Genomic DNA, 16,486 nt, shown 5'->3' on the forward strand with positions numbered 1-16,486 from the left:
ATTTGATCAGTCCTCATATGTAATATAATAGCTACCATTTATTGTGTCAAGTCCCCTACTAAGTAGATGGTCTTATTTAATACTCACAATGACTGGGGCAGTCAATACTTTCCCATTTCACAGATGAGAAAGTTGAGGCTATAAAAGATTTAGTAGCTTGTCCCCAGACCACAAAGAGATGGGTTTAAAATTCCTAACTGGCTACATATGAAGTGGGGAGTTGAACCATACTGCCACCTACCTACAGTAGCTTTGAAATCCCGTTAGGTTAAGCTCAGCCCCAGCAAACTTAGTGGATAGCATCTGTTCTAGGCCAGGCATGTCCTGGCACCAGTTGAGAATGCCCAGGTCCCAGACTGCAAAGACAACTTCAAATCTGGCTACTAGGGTAAACTTTTATTAAATGAGCAGTGAGCTAAGTGTTTAATACCGGCTATCAGAATGTGACAAGCATATACTTAGTTTATATTTCATGTGCGTGATGCATACCACACAAATAGCTCAGATGCTATGGGGTTGGAGAAACTGTGTTCTTGCCCTCTTGGGGCAGAAAGAGAAATGACTTTTTCCTTCTAAACAAGAAACTGCCCATGGACAATGAAGAAGGAAATGTTTTTTTCTAAGACCACAAAACAATTTATTTTTCTATTTCAATTCCGCACGATTTCTTTGTGTATAACTTAACCCTTTTAAATGGAGAGCTGAGTTTTAAATCTTAACCTCAATTTTATCATTTATGATGAATCTTAATCTTGCATTGACCTTCCTTGTCTTCTTTAGTTCATAACTAGAAACTGCAAGTCTCTATCTCTGTTTCTAGAAAATAGCCATGGAAGGAATCTATCCCTGCACGTGGTCCTCCCTATATTTGTTTTCCGTTTCAGCTGTTCCCGCTCATACCCCTACACACACACACACATTATGGCAATGGGAGAGTTGGAGGCATTTAGGTATATGTTTCTCTGTAAAATTCAACATAATTATATGTCAGCTTTACCCTGCCCATTAGTAATCTATTACATACCCTCCAAGGACCCTCACTGCAGCTCAGAAGACCAGGACTTTGTTTTGCTCAAAACGGTGGAGAATGTGTATTCCCATTACACGGAACGATGCCTGACCCTCACTAAGAACTCAAGAGATATTTGGGGAATGCATGGAGCCTACTATTGGGATAGACAAGTAAATAATATTGAGGTAGAATATCACCAGATTGGGTGAAAATCAGCCGAAATTGGTTTCAAGGAGTGGGATGTGAGAAAAATTCTCAGTATAAATCCACTACGGTTTATCTGGTGTTGATTATATACCAACAATACTTACTCCATAGAAGACCAGTCATCTAAAGAGACAAAAATAGAAAGGGCAAACACGAGTGTAGAGGCTGCTTTTAGGCAAACAGGCTTGAGCAATGGAATACAGAAAGGGCCCTCAGCAACCACCTGGCTGAATACACACAGGTCCATCAGACGACCCCCAGCTCAAAGCATCCATAAGCCCTAACTAACCAATGGGCTACTTACAACCAGGTGCAATTACCAAAAAAGGGAAAATTCCACACTTCACCATACCTCCTCACTGTCCCACTTTACAAACAGAATCCCCTACCCGTGGGGCATCTGGGTGGCTCAGTTGGTTAAGCTCCTGACTTTTGATTTTTGGCTCACGCCGTGATCTCAGGGTTGTGAGGTCCAGCTCCTCATGGGGCTCCATGCTGAGCATAGCCTGCTTAAGCTTATCTCTCTCCTTCTATCCCTGCCCCTCCCCTGCCAAAAGAAAACGGCCCCTGCCCACTGCCTCCTTGCAGACAGCCTCTCCTCCTCTGTCCTGCCCACCACTCTCTTGCAGTATATTTAATAAATTTGTATCTTCTTTGTTCTGCCTCAGGTGAATTCTTTCACTGCCAGTGTCACCATCTTCTACCCCAATCATCGCCCCCACATTTGGGAGTCCCCATCCCATCAGGAGAGACACCACATTTAGACACCACAATGAACAAATGTTGAAAAAAAAAAAAGATTCTGAGGGCTCCAACTGACCACAAAATATACGTGAATCAGAGAACATAATTCTGTTACTTTGATCTCATGCATAACATTTAGATGAAACTTAAGCTATTCAAAATGATCCTTACTACTCTTTGTACTTTTTAATTTAAATAAGAAATGGAGAGGAGGAAGTAAGAAAGAGAAACTTGAATTGCAGTTTCTGCTGGGAAAGTGAGAGTCCCAGTCTGGATAAATACTTAGGACCAGAATCCATGGAGGAGCACAGCTCCAGGAAACAAGGATCTGTCCCGTATTTGGGGGATATTTCTCAATTTCGTAGGCACATTTCCTCATTTACTCTGCACATCAGACTGTCTCAGAGTTCAGTCTGTAAACCAGAGATAATAATTCCTACCTCATGGGGTCTGTTGTGAGGTTGGCCATGTCCCCATCTACATACATATTAACCTCTTTGGGATCGTGCCATCCCCACTACTCCAGAACGCACACATTTGACTCCTCTATGGGTGTAGGTTTTGTGCGGGAGGAAACATAATTTTACCTCCACCCTTCTAGGTTCTTGGCTAAGACACTTTTGTAATAAAAAGGCAGGTTAATGAGAGAAAAACAAAAATTTAGTAACCTGCCAAACCGCCCCCCCCCCCCGTGTACATGGGAGAGACCCAAGAAAACCAAGTAACTCTCTAAATGGCCCAAGCCATGCCCTTAAATAACATCTCCAGCTAAAGACAAAAGATGTAGGTAGGGGGAGACCAGTTATGGGAGGTGACCACGAAAAGCACAGTAAACAAGGGTAGGGTTGTTATGCATATTTAAGTCTTTGCCTTCATTGAGAATAGTTTTCAGAGACTCAGAGTCACCCCTCTCTTCCTAGTACAGAGAGGGAGACACCCTTACAAATGGAGATTTCCCTTATACATGTAAATGTCTCCTACAAAAGGGTAACTTCTGCTTGGTTTTCAGAGCTGCTCTCATGCCTGCTGTTTTTAAAAAATATAATCAGCCTAAAATAATCCTTATGCGAAAGAGGCATATTTGGGGGTGGTATGTTCTGCTCCCCTTAAGTTTAAAATCACAAAAGACAGAAAAGAAAATGTTTTGCAGGCAACTTCTGCTTTCAGCCTTGCTGCAATACTCTTCCTGGGAAAAACAAAAACAGTATCTGTTCTTTCTCCGTGAAGGGAAAGGGGTGGGGCAAAGGAAAAGCAAAAATACAGCAAGAAAAAAATGTAAATGATCACTTCAAAGATTACCCATCTAAACATATCTATGTATGTTATGTTTAAACATAACATACAGCGGTTAACAAAAATGATGAAACAATGGGGCACCTGGCTGGCTCATTTATTTGGTAGAGCATGTGACTCTTAATCTCAGGGGGTTGTAAATTCAAGCCCCACGTTGGGTGTACAGATTATTTTTAAAAATAAAATAAAATCTTTTAAAAAAATGATGGAACAATTCCTGATCGATGACACATGTAGTTTCAAACCATTTACAACTACTGAAGTACAGTAAAATCCCCTCAGTCTGTTAGGGTCATAGCAGCTCACAGCTTCTGCCTCTGCTTCTGCCACTTCTGGTGTCCAGGTGGCCCCCAAGTAACCCACACCAGGGCAGGGCATCTCAGGGTTCACTGATACCTCCCTGGGCTTTGGGGATGTGATGCACGACCAAAATCTGGGTGTAAAGAGGCTGCCGCAGCCCCATCCTATTCCATTGCTTTCCTGACACCTGGTGCACGCAGCTCCTTACGAACTCCTAACTATCAAGTTCACGACTTAGCGCAGTACCTGGCCCGAAATGTATTCCATAAATATTAGCTTCCTTTAGTCCTTTCCCTTGTCAGCAAAGACAGGCTCTCTGGTGATTTTGTACCCTGACAATTTAGCCATGCTGGATCCACGCATCCCAGAATTCCCCTCCTATGGGGTTCCAGGGCTTGAAATAAATGTCTAGACCCAAGAGGGAGCCACTCCTGCCCTGGGTGCCCCATCAGCAAATGAGAAACTTGGATAACTTTCATCTCCCTCACCTGAAACGCAGTATATTCAGTCAGCCAGTCCTCAACTGCCAAGCCAACGCTGGGCCTTCTCACTCCAAACAAGCCAGTCAAGTATTTCCCATTTGTTTTTTCCTTCTTCTTTATACTTTACCCTATAAAACCTTCTTGTCTTTGCCCCATTTTGCAGTTCTGCAAAAAGAAACTATCCATTTCATGAAATGTTAAAGTTTTTTTGTATCACCTAAATTGTTTTTCTTAATCTTTTTTTTTTTTTTTTTTTTTTAAATACAGGCTAGGGATGTGGGGACCCTTGATGATTTGGTCGATTAAGGGTTCAACTCTTGATCTCCACTCAGGTCTTGATCTCAGGGTCATGAGTTCAAGCCCTGCATTGGCTCACAACCAGTGTGGAGCCTACTTAATAAAAAATAAAATAAAATAAAATAAAATAAAATAAAATAAAATAAAATAAAATAAAATACAGGTTAGGGATGCTGTCAGAGGAACTAAGCAGTAGCTGGTACTCCTGCAGGGTAGCATGGGGCAAAACGCACTGAGAAGCCCACACATGTCCCTAACCTGCTTTCTCTCTGTCCCTTTGTCCTCTTAGGATCCTGGGTCAGGTGTAATATGCAATAGCCCTGTGGTGAAGGGTGCCAGCCTCTTCTACACATTGCCTGTGTTATTGAAGTTCAAGGGACAAAAGACTACCATGATTTGTTTGTCTTCGTGGGTTCCAGGTTGTCCCTCTGTGTGCCAGTCTTCCCCTTCCTCTTGGTCACTTCATGGTCAGTTTTCCTGCCAACTTACCAGGCCTGCCAGACCCAGATTCTATGGCCTTCCATGGGTGTCTCACTATTGCCTAGCATAAATCCTGATTCTGTGTCACCTACGAAGAGTCTTGTGATCTAACCCTGACTGTTAAGAATCATACTGTTGGGCTGGCCGAGAAAAAGGGGCCCAGACACCCAAGATGGCCGACTCTCCCGCCAAGATAACCGACTCTCCCGCCAAGATTTAATCCAAAACCTAGGCGGGAAACCGAAACCCGTCCTACCGACTTTCCTCACCCCCCGCAGTACCCAATAAAAACCCTCGCTGTCTTGCCCTGGGCGCGACTTCCCCAATTCATACTGCTCTTTCCTGAGTCGCGGAACCTCGCCGGAGGGTGCTTGCAATAAAGTTCGTCCCTTGAACCACGTTTGCCTTGCGGTCTTGATTTCATTGGCGAGGAGAAAAAACCTAACACATACATCTGTGTATCTCCCTCTCTTTGCTTGTTTAAGAGAACATAACCCCCTCAATCTAGCTTTCTTTAAGGAAAGGGGTTCCCCCCCAAAGTGGGCAAATACTTGAAAAGATATTTTATCAAAGAAGATACTAAATAGCCAATAAGCACATGAAAATATACTCGACTCATTAAGGAAATATAAATTAAAACCATAATGAAATAGCACATCCACTGAAATGGCAAAATTAAAAGACTGACAATTTGAAATGTTCGCAAGGATGTGAAACAACTAGAACTTGCATACCCAGCAATTCCACTCCCAAGAGAACACAGGAAAAATGTGTCCACATGTCTGCCAAAATGTAAGTACAAGAATGTTCATACCGCTCTATTCATTAATATTAAAAAGAAAAAGACTTGGGGCGCCTGGGTGGCACAGCGGTTAAGCGTCTGCCTTCGGCTCAGGGCGTGATCCCGGTGTTATGGGATCGAGCCCCACATCAGGCTCCTCCGCTGGGAGCCTGCTTCTTCCTCTCCCACTCCCCCTGCTTGTGTTCCCTCTCTCGCTGGCTGTCTCTATCTCTGTCAAATAAATAAATAAAATCTTTAAAAAAAATAAAAATAAATAAATAAATAAATAAAAAGAAAAAGACTGAAAACAACACAAATGTCCACCAGTGGAAAAAGAATAAAAATGAATCGTGGTAAACTCATATAATGGAAGACCGCACAGCAGTTTTAAAAATCTAAAATTGCAAGGGAGGAGTTAAGATGTCAGGGGAGTAGGTGACCCTAAGTTTGTCGGGTCCCTCAAATATAGCTAAATAGTTATCAAAACATTCTGAACACCTGCGAAATCAATCAGAGGTCTGAGAAAAGAAACACTGTAATTCTACAAATAAGAAAGCTTTTGGAAGGTAGGTGGTGTGGAGACTTACACTTTTTGAAAGGTAGGAGGTGCATGTGGAGACTTGAATCTGGGGTGATAGATCAGAGGATACAGTGGAGGGGAGGGAGCCAGCTTAAGGAGGCTACCACAAAGTATTATAAGCAGCGGGGGGCGGGGGGGGGGGGCAAAATCAGAACTTGAAGTCTGCTACAGTGGGGGACGTCCCTGGCTTAAAGGTGCTCAGGTGGCAAAATGGGGTGGAATCCCAGGTGGGACAGTGCGGTCTCAGGATCCCCAGGGTCATAAGAGGAACAGGATTCCTGAGTACAGCAGAGTTCCCAGGCATAGGAGCAGGGAAGCTGGCTAAAAACAGCGAATCTAGGTGTCGGCTTTCTGCTCTCTGTTGCCATAAATTGTGAACCGCTGCCCGGTCGAACGACCACTCTCCAAACAGGGGCCGAACAAAAGGCAGAAGCACAGGGAGACCCCCTCCCTCCCCCAGGAGGAACAGTGCAGGTCTGTACCCCAGGAGTCCGTAAAATTTAAACCTTGAAACTCAGTTGCGTACTTCAGATAAAAATGCTCAGTCACAGGCCAGGTAAACACAGAGTTCGGACAGAAACCAGGGAGACAAGAGGGATTGACTGCTTTTCTGTGAGGGCTCACTGAAGAATGGGGGACAAAAATGTTCATTTCCGGGGCCGCGAGTGGGGCACCACCATATTCATCCCCCCCGCATCAGTGCTGAAACCCTTCAGGGAGCAAAAAAGGGCCACATAGCATAATCCGGAGCCACTTACACAGAGCCCAGCACCCTGGCAAGTGAGGCGCATTTCCACAAGGGCAAGAGTACAGAGCAATAAATATTTATTTTATTTTATTCTTTTATTTTATTTTGTTTTTCTGTATATATACATGAGTTTTTCTTTCGCTCCTTTTTGGGCCCGTACCCCAGCACAACCAACTGGCTCCCACCAAGTTTACTGACAATAGAAGTCTGCAAAACTTCAACTCTTGGGGAAAGCAGTGTATAGCATTCGTGTTTTGTTTTTTGTTTTTTTTGTTGTTGTTCTTTAGTCTTTCGCTATTATTTATTCAGCTATTTTCTAATTTTTTTCTGATTTTTTTTAATTCTTTCTATCTTTTTTAATTTTTACATATGTTATATATTTTTTATTTTTGAAGATTTCATTCCATTTTATTTTATTTTTGTATATATATGAGTTTTTCTTTTTTTCCTATTTTGGGATCTAGTTTCTTATAACAAGCACCCCAAAACACACCCAGGTACTACTTTTCTGTTTTGTATTGTTTTGTTTCTTGTTTGATTTTTTTTTTTCTGGTTTGTTTTGTTTTTTCTGTTGTCATTGTTCTTATTGTTGTCTTTTCTCTTTTCTTTATTCTATTCTTTTCTGGACAAATTGACAAAATGGAGAACTTTACCCCAAAGAAAGAACAGGAGGTAGTACTCACTGCCAGGGATTTAATCAATATGGATATAAGATGTCTGAATAGAATTTAAAACAATGATTATAAAGATACTAGCTGGGCTTGGAAAAAGCATAGAAGATACTAGAGAATCCCTTACTGTACAAATAAAAATTAAAATCTAGTCAGGCCAATATTGAAAATGCTAGTAAGAGATGCAGTCCCAAATGGAGGTTATAAAAATGAAGATAAATGAGGCAGCAGAGAGAGTCAGTGATAAAAGAGATAAAATGATGGAAAATAAGGAAGCTGAAAAGAAGAGAGAAAGACTACTATTGGATAACAAAGGGAGACTTGGAGAACTCAGCAATTTCATAAAGTGAAATAATATCTGGATTATAGGGGTCCCAGAAGATGAAGAGAAGGACAGAGGGGCAGAAGGTTTCTTTGAACAAATAGCTGAGAACATCCCTACTCTGGGAAAGGAAATAGGCATTCAAGACCAGGAGACACAGAGAACCCCCCTCAAAAATCAATAAAAGTAGGTCAACACATCAGCATATAATAGGGAAGCCTGCAAATTTCACAGATAAAGAGAAAATCCTGAAAGCAGCTTGGGACAAGAGGTCCTTAAGCTACAAGGGTAGCATAAGGCTGGCAGCAGAACTGTCTACAGGACCTGGCAGGCCAGAAAGGACTGACATGATATATTCAAGGTGCTAAACAGCAAAAATATGCAGTCAAGAATACTTTATCCAGCAAGGCTGTCAATCAGAATAAAAAGAGAAGTAAAGAGTTTCCAGGACAAACAAAAACTAAAGGAATTTGTGAACACTAAACCAGCCCTGCAATAACTATCACAGGGGATCCTTTGAGCGGGGAGAAAGCCCAAAAGTAACAAAGACCAGAAAGGAACAGAGAATCTATAGGAACAGTGACTTTACAGGTAATACAATGGCACTAAATTAATATCGTTCAATAATTACTCTGAATGTTAATGGACTAAATGCTCCAATCAGAAGACATAGGATATCAGAACAAAACAAAACAAGACCTATCGATATGCTGCTTACAAGAGACTCATTTTAGACCCAAAGACATCTCCTGATTGAAAGTGAGGGGGTAGAGAACCACTTATCATGCCAATGGATATCAAAAGAAAGTCAGCGTAGCCATCCTTCTATCAGACAAACTAGATTTCAAACCAAAGACTATATTAAGAGATGAAGAAGGACACAATATCATAATAAAAGGGTCTATCCAACAAGAAGATCTAACAAGTGTAACTATTTATGCCCCTAACTTGAAAGCAGCCAAATACAGAAACCAATTAATAACAAAATTAAAGAAATTCATTGATAATAATACAGTAATAGTAGGAGACTTGAACACCCCACTCACTGCAATGGACAGATCATCTAAGCAGAAGATCAACAAGGAAACAAGGGGTTTGAATAACACACTGGACCAGACGGACTTCACAGATATATTCAGAGCATTTCATCCTAAAGCAGCAGAAAACGCATTCCTCTCGAGTGCACAGGTCACATTCTCCAGAAGAGATCACACACTGGTTCACAAATCAGGTCTCAACTGGTACAAAAAGACAGAGTTTATACCATGCATATTTTCAGACCACAATGCTTCAAAACTTGAAGCCAACCATAAGAAAAAAATTGGAAGGAACACAAATACATGGAGGTTAAAGAACATCCTACTAAAAAACGAATGGGTCAGCCAGACAATTAAGGAAGAATTTTAAAAATACATGGAAGCAAATGAAAGTGAAAACACAACAGTTCAGAACCTTTGGGATCCAACGAAGGCGGTCCTAAGAGGGAAGTATATAGCAATAGAGGCCTTCCTCAAGAAACAAGGAAAGTCTCAAATACACAACCTAAGAACAGCAAATGAAGCCTAAATCCAGCAGGAGAAGAGAAATAGTAAAGATTAGAGCAGAAATCAATGATATAGAAATCAAAAAACCAGGAGAACTGATCAACCAAGCTAGGAGCTGGTTCTTTGAAAGAATTAATAAGATCAATACACCCCTAGCCAGAGTTATCAAAAAGAAAAGAGAAAGGACCCAAATAAACAAAATCACAAATGAAGGAAGAGAGATCACAACCAACACCAAAGAGATACAAACAACTCTAAGAGAATATTATTATATGCCAACAAATGAGGCAATCTGGAAGAAATGGATGCATTCCTAGAAACATATAAACTACCACAACTGAAACAGGAAGAAATAGAAAACTGGAACAGACCTATAACCAGCAAGGAAATTGAAACAGTAATCAAAAGTCTCTCAGGGGCTCCTGGGTGGCACAGCGGTTGGGCGCCTGCCTCCGGCTCAGGGCGTGATCCCGGCGTTATGGGATCGAGCCCCACATCAGGCTCCTCCGCTATGAGCCTGCTTCTTCCTCTCCCGCTCCCCCTGCTTGTGTTCCCTCTCTCGCTGGCTGTCTCTATCTCTGTCAAATAAATAAATAAAAATCTTTAAAAAAAAAAAGTCTCCCAACAAACAGGAGTCCATGGTCAGATGGACTCCCAGCAGAATTCTACCAAACATGTAAAGAAGAATTAATACCTATTCTTCAGAAGCTGTTTCAAAAAATAGAAATAGAAGGAAAACTTCCACACTCATTCTATGAGGCAGCATTACCTTGATCCTAAAACCAGACAAAGATCCCACTGAGAAGGAGAATTACAGACCAATATCCCTGTTGAACATGGATACAAAATTTCTCACCAAGATACTAGCCAATAGGATCCAACAGTACATTGAAAGGATTATTCACCACGACCAAGTGGGATTTATTCCTGGGCTGCAAAAGTGGTTCAACATCTGCAAATCGAACAATGTGATATACCACATTAATAAAAGAAAGGACAAGAACCATATCATCCTCTCAATAGATGCAGAAAAATCATTTGACAAAATACAGCATCCTTTCTTGATTAAAACTCTGCAGTGTAGGGGTAGAGGGAACATACCTCAATATCACAAAAGCCATATATGAAAAGCCCACAACGAATATTATCCTCAGTGGGGAAAAACTGAGAGCTTTTCACATAAGGTCAGGAACACAACAGGGATGTCCACTCCCACCACTGTTGTTCAACATAGTACCGGAAGTCCTAGTCTCAGCAATCAGACAATAAAAAGAAATAAAAAGCATTCAAATTGGCAAAGAAGAAGTCAAACTTTCACTCTTCCCAGATGGCATGATACTCTATGTAGAAAACCCAAAGGACTCCACGAGGAAATTGCTAGAACTGATACAGGAATTCAGCAAAGTCTCAGGATATAAAATCAGTGCGCAGAAGCAGTTGCATTTCTATATACTAACAATGAGGCAGAAGAAGAGAAATCAAGGAATCGATCCCATTTACAATTGCACTAAAAGTCATATGATACCTGGAAATAAACCTCACCAAAGAGGTAAAAGATCTGTACTCTGAAAACTATAGAACACTTATGAATGAAATTGAGGAAAGCACAAAGAAAAGGAAAACATTCCATCCTTATGGATTGGAAGAACAAATATTGTTAAAATGTCTGTGCTTCCTAGAGCAATCGATACGTTCAGTGCAATCCCTATCAAAATATAGTCAGCATTTTTCACAGAGCTGGAACAAACAATCCTAAAATGTATATGGAACCAGAAAAAATAAAACCCAAAATAGCCAAAGGAATGTTGAAAAGGAAAACCAAAGCTGGTGGCATCACAATTCTGGACTTCAAGCTGTATTACAAAGCTATAATCATCAAGGCAGCATGGTATTGGCACAAAAACAGACACACCTAGATCACTGGAACACAACAGAGAACCCAGAATTGGACCCTCAACTCTATGGTCAACTAATCTTCGACCAAACAGCAAAGCTTATCCAATGGAAAAAAGACAGTCTCTTCAACAAATGGTGCTGGGAAAATTGGACAGCCACATGCAGAAGAATGAAACTGGACCGTTTCCTTACACCATACACAAAAATAAACTCAAAATGGCTGGAAGACCTAAATGTGAGACAGAAATCCATCCAAATCCTAGAGGAGAACATAGGCAGCAACCTCTTTGACCTCAGCTGAAGCAACGTCTTGCTAGACACATCTCCAAAGGCAAGGGAAACAAAGGCAAAATGAACTATTGGGACTTCATCAAGATAAAAAACTTTTGCACAGTAAAGGAAACAGTCAACAAAACCAAAAGATAATCGACAGAAGGGAGGAAGATATTTGCAAATGACATATCAGATAAAGGCTAGTACCCACTATAAAGAACTTATCAAACTCAACACCCAAAGAACAAATAATCCAATCAAGAAATGGGAGGAAGGGGGCGCCTGGGTGGCACAGCGGTTAAGCGTCTGCCTTCGGCCCAGGGCGTGATCCCGGCGTTATGGGATCGAGCCCCACATCAGGCTCCTCCGCTACGAGCCTGCTTCTTCCTCTCCCACTCCCCCTGCTTGTGTTCCCTCTCTCGCTGGCTGTCTCTATCTCTGTCAAATAAATAAATAAAATCTTAAAAAAAAAAAAAAAAAAGAAAGAAATGGGAGGAAGACATGAACAGACCTTTCTCCAAGGAAGACATACAAATGACCAACAGACATATGAAAAAATGTTCCACATCACTGACTCTGAGAAATACAAATCAAAACCACAATGAGATACCACATCACAGCAGTCAGAATGGCTAAAACTAACAAGTCAGGAAACAACAGATTCTGACGAGGATGTGGAGAAAGGGGAACCCCCTTAGACTATTGATGAGAATGCAAGCTGGTGCAGTCAGTCTGGAATACAGTATGGAGGTTCCTCAAAAAGTTGAAAATAGAGCTACCCTATGACCCAGCAATTGCACTACTGGGTATTTACCCCAAAGATAGAAATGTAGTGATCCAAAGGGACACCTGCACCCCAATGTTTATAGCAGCAATGTCCACAATAGCCAAACTATGGAAAGAGCTGAGATGCCCATTGATAGATGAATGGGTAAAGAAGATGCAGTATATATATATACAATGGGATACTACTCAGCCATCAAAGGAAAAATGAAATCTTGCCATCTGCAATGATGCGGATAGAACTAAAACTAAAACTTAAAAAAACAAAACAAAACAAAAACCCTTCATGCTTTCATTCAATGAATACTTCTTGAGTTCCTACTATGTGTCAAGCCCTGAGCCAGGCACAGGCATCACACCTATGAATCAAAGTCTCAATTCTCACTGGACTTGAATTTCCCATGGGAGTATTTGATAGCTCAGGAAGAAGAGGGTTCCCATGAAAACAACAACAACAACAACAACAACAACAACAAAACTGGGTGTTTTGGGCTGCTATAGTTCCCACTAGCTTCATCCTGCCTTCTCCAGGTGAAATCTCAGGTCAGCCCACCTCACCATGGCCATGGTCCCCTCACCCATGGAAAACATTGGAAAGTCAAAACAGATAAGTGTGATTTGAAAGACCAAGGGCTGTGAAGAATGGTAGAAAGCCCAACTTATTCTGTTTTAGTTTTTTTGGGCAAGACCCTCCCTTCAGTTCACTTGGCCACTGAAGGAGTGATTTAAAAACATTTAGAATCAAGGCCAATCTTTGATTAGGCCAAAAATATTAAGCAGGCAACTTGTTCCCAGCTAGCTGCCAACTAATCTCAGTTAAAGAAAGAGCCAATAACTTGACTTTTTTATAGAATTTTACAATCTCCGGGGAAGTGCCCTGAAGGTAAACCAGTCTCAGAAATGGCTCAACTACATTCTTGCCAAGTGGTTTTCCAAATGTCCTCAAACTCACTGCATTCTTGGGCAGCCCTGTGGCCCATGCTGAGTTTTGGAAAGCTGGGTCTTGCACTCAGCTGAGACTAGGGTCCAAGCAGTCTTCTTCCCATTGCCCCGGCTCTTGTGCCAGAGCAAGAGGACATCTTCTTCTACATGAATCCCTGCTTGAAGTCAGCTTTCCTGCCTGCCATGCTTTCCCTCTCCAGACAGCCATGGTTCTCTCACCCATTTCTCAGATGCTGTGGGCTTGAGTTCCCTCAGCACCCTGGCCATTCTCCTCCAGACACTCCTGGCTGATCAACTCCCTCCTGCAGTCTGGTGCCCAAAACCCACCCCAATGCTGTGTGTGATTTTCACCAATTAAGTCAGGTTGGTTACCTTCCTGGACATGGTAGTCTGGTTAGTGCGAACTAATACTCTATGAGTTCATTTTCGCAGCCAATCAGAAATAGCCTACAACTAAGCATCTGAAACCCCAAAGTCCTTTTTCAAGAGGATTCTTCTGATGGCAAATGACAAGTCATTTGAAATGGGAAAGTGGCACTGAAAATGGAATTTTGGGCTCACTTTATTTGTAAATTTCAAGTGTTTGATGCGGTTTTAGGCGGGTCTGAAGCCAGGTCTTCAAGGAAAATGCCATAGTTCTCTTTCTCTCCATGCCATGTTCTCTCCGCTGATTCCACTGGGTCTGATTCTCAGTCGGGGCACCATAGGGTACTAGTGGCTCCCAGCTGCTGCTGCCTACCATCCTGTCAGCAGTCTCACACCCCCAGTGGAAAAGTGCATCTATCCCAAGGTCCTGGGAGAACTCTTGCCTGGCTGACCACGTGTTCACCCAAGATCCAATCACCAAAGCAGGAAAACGGGGAGCACTAATTGATCAGGGTCGAGTTTTGCATTGACCCTTGTGTAATGGGCTCCACAGAGAAGAGTGTTTCTAAGACTAAATGAAGGTAAGAGGAACACTGCTTAGGCAAGAACAATAAACATGTACTCCAGCCATGTTGGCCATATTTAAATCTCAGCCACCCTCTACACTCATCCCAGGCATGAATTCAGCACAAAGCACAGCACCTGTGCAGAGCAGTAGCGGCCCTCTCAACGCAGGTGATACCACATGCTGCTTTACAGCCTGCTTTGTTCTACTTAACATTACAGTATAAACAGTCCTCAAGTCATTAAGACTTCCTTATGACATATTTTAAATACTACTACTATTACTATTTCATAGATGTACCATAATTTGTCTAACTCTTCCTCTACTGTTAGACATCATGTTTCTTTCTTTCTTTTTTTGTGTCGACAAAACATATGCACCAGTATGAATATTTTCTACATCTTTTTTTCAGAATTTCTGATTATTTCTTTAGAAGAGGCTTTTAGAAGTTGAATAAATATATCGAACAGTATTTCAAAGTTCTTGATGCATATAACCAAATTGTTTCCCAGGAAGATTATACCAGATTACATACTTATGGGGATAGTGCTAATTGGTAACTTTAATCTGAAAACAAAACCACAACATATAAATAAGGTGCTAGCTAGCTCAGAGACTGAAACTTTCAGTACATTCTGTGCCTGCAGATAGTGGCTAGATATGTCCAGATTAAAGACCAGACCATCCAGAATGGATAGTGTAGTTGGCAAAGTTTGCATCAGCCACACCAGCATCACAGTCTTGTCCCCTGTGTCACCCTGTCTCACCCATTTCCCCAACCCAGCCCTTTTTAGAAAAAGCACTAACGACATCATTCACACTAAATGGCTGTCGGGTTTAATCCAAGGAGATTAATTAACATGAAACAAAGTTAAATAAATTAATTCCTCATTCTAACCTTTCAGGCATCAGTAAGCTGATTGGAAAGGTGTTCTTGGATAACCCTGCTTATGTTCCTGTAATCACACAGGGCAAGAAGCTGCCTTTCCAAACCAGTCTTAAAATTCATCTTAGTCGCATAAATGTTTAAGGACCCAGTGAGTTGTAGGCTGAGTGGTTCATGTATCAGTAGCCAACAGTATACTATGTATAGTGTATTAGAGTATCAGTGAGAAATTAACGTAGAAGTTGGGGATTCTGAGGATAGTCTTTGTTTACCAAAGGAAGAAAGAGGCCAATTATGTCAAGATAATTCTGTGCCAGTTACTGTTTATTGAGCACATATGAGCACAAAAGCACCATGCCAAGAAGTTGCATATTTATTTCATCCTTAAAAGCAAACCCTGGGTCTCACATATATTAAATGCTGTGAACATATCATACAACCACTGCTTCTGGCATCCGACTCCCAGACCCTGTCTTCCTGCCACATCTCCATGTCATGAAATCGGCTGGCCACAATGGCCACCTAGCCTGGCCTCTCTAACATTGAAATGTCACTTGTCCTCGTAGAGGCATAGCATAATGCTGTTAAGTGAAAAAATAGTCAAAGATAATAAAATTGATTTAAACTACTGGTGAAACCACTATGGATGCTTTAATATTGGTCATTCATAATGAGCAAAGTGTCTGACTCTTGGTCATTGCTGGAAACAAGAGCATCTTCTTCTGAACAGCGTCATTTCAAGGTCAAGGATGCAAATCCAATCCTCCTCCAGAATTATTTGCCTTTCCTGTCTTTGTCCTTATACCTAATGGCAGACATGGACAGTGCCTGGTGATTACAACACCATGTGAGGACTGCTGTCATAAGGCTCCCTTCAATCGCACCTCCCTTTGGAGGTCCTGACACACCCCACTTTCCCTGGGGGCTTGCCCTCCACCATCTTCCACTCACCCCCTCCTGTCACAATCACTACCACTGTTTCATACTTTTCCCTAGCTATATCAAGGGGAAATGTTTAAAGACCGACAGTAATATTTAAAAAACCTAAACTGTGTAAATATTTCATCTTTTTTATGACTACTCATTCTACCACTTTTTTCATCCAGCAAACTTTGCAACTACTTTCTATGAACAGAAGTCAAACTCTCAGTGACATGTCTCATTTGAACTTCATTATTTTAAAAGGTATGATTTGAACGATTTCACATAAAAATTTGACATTTCTGCTTCTTCTGAAAAATGAGAAGACCTAACTCTTCACCCCTGCATCCCCACCAGGCAACTGGCGGGAGTTGACAATAGTGCCCTATGTGA

Source organism: Ursus arctos, unplaced genomic scaffold (assembly GCF_023065955.2).
Source record: "Ursus arctos isolate Adak ecotype North America unplaced genomic scaffold, UrsArc2.0 scaffold_34, whole genome shotgun sequence".
NCBI lineage: Eukaryota > Metazoa > Chordata > Mammalia > Carnivora > Ursidae > Ursus > Ursus arctos.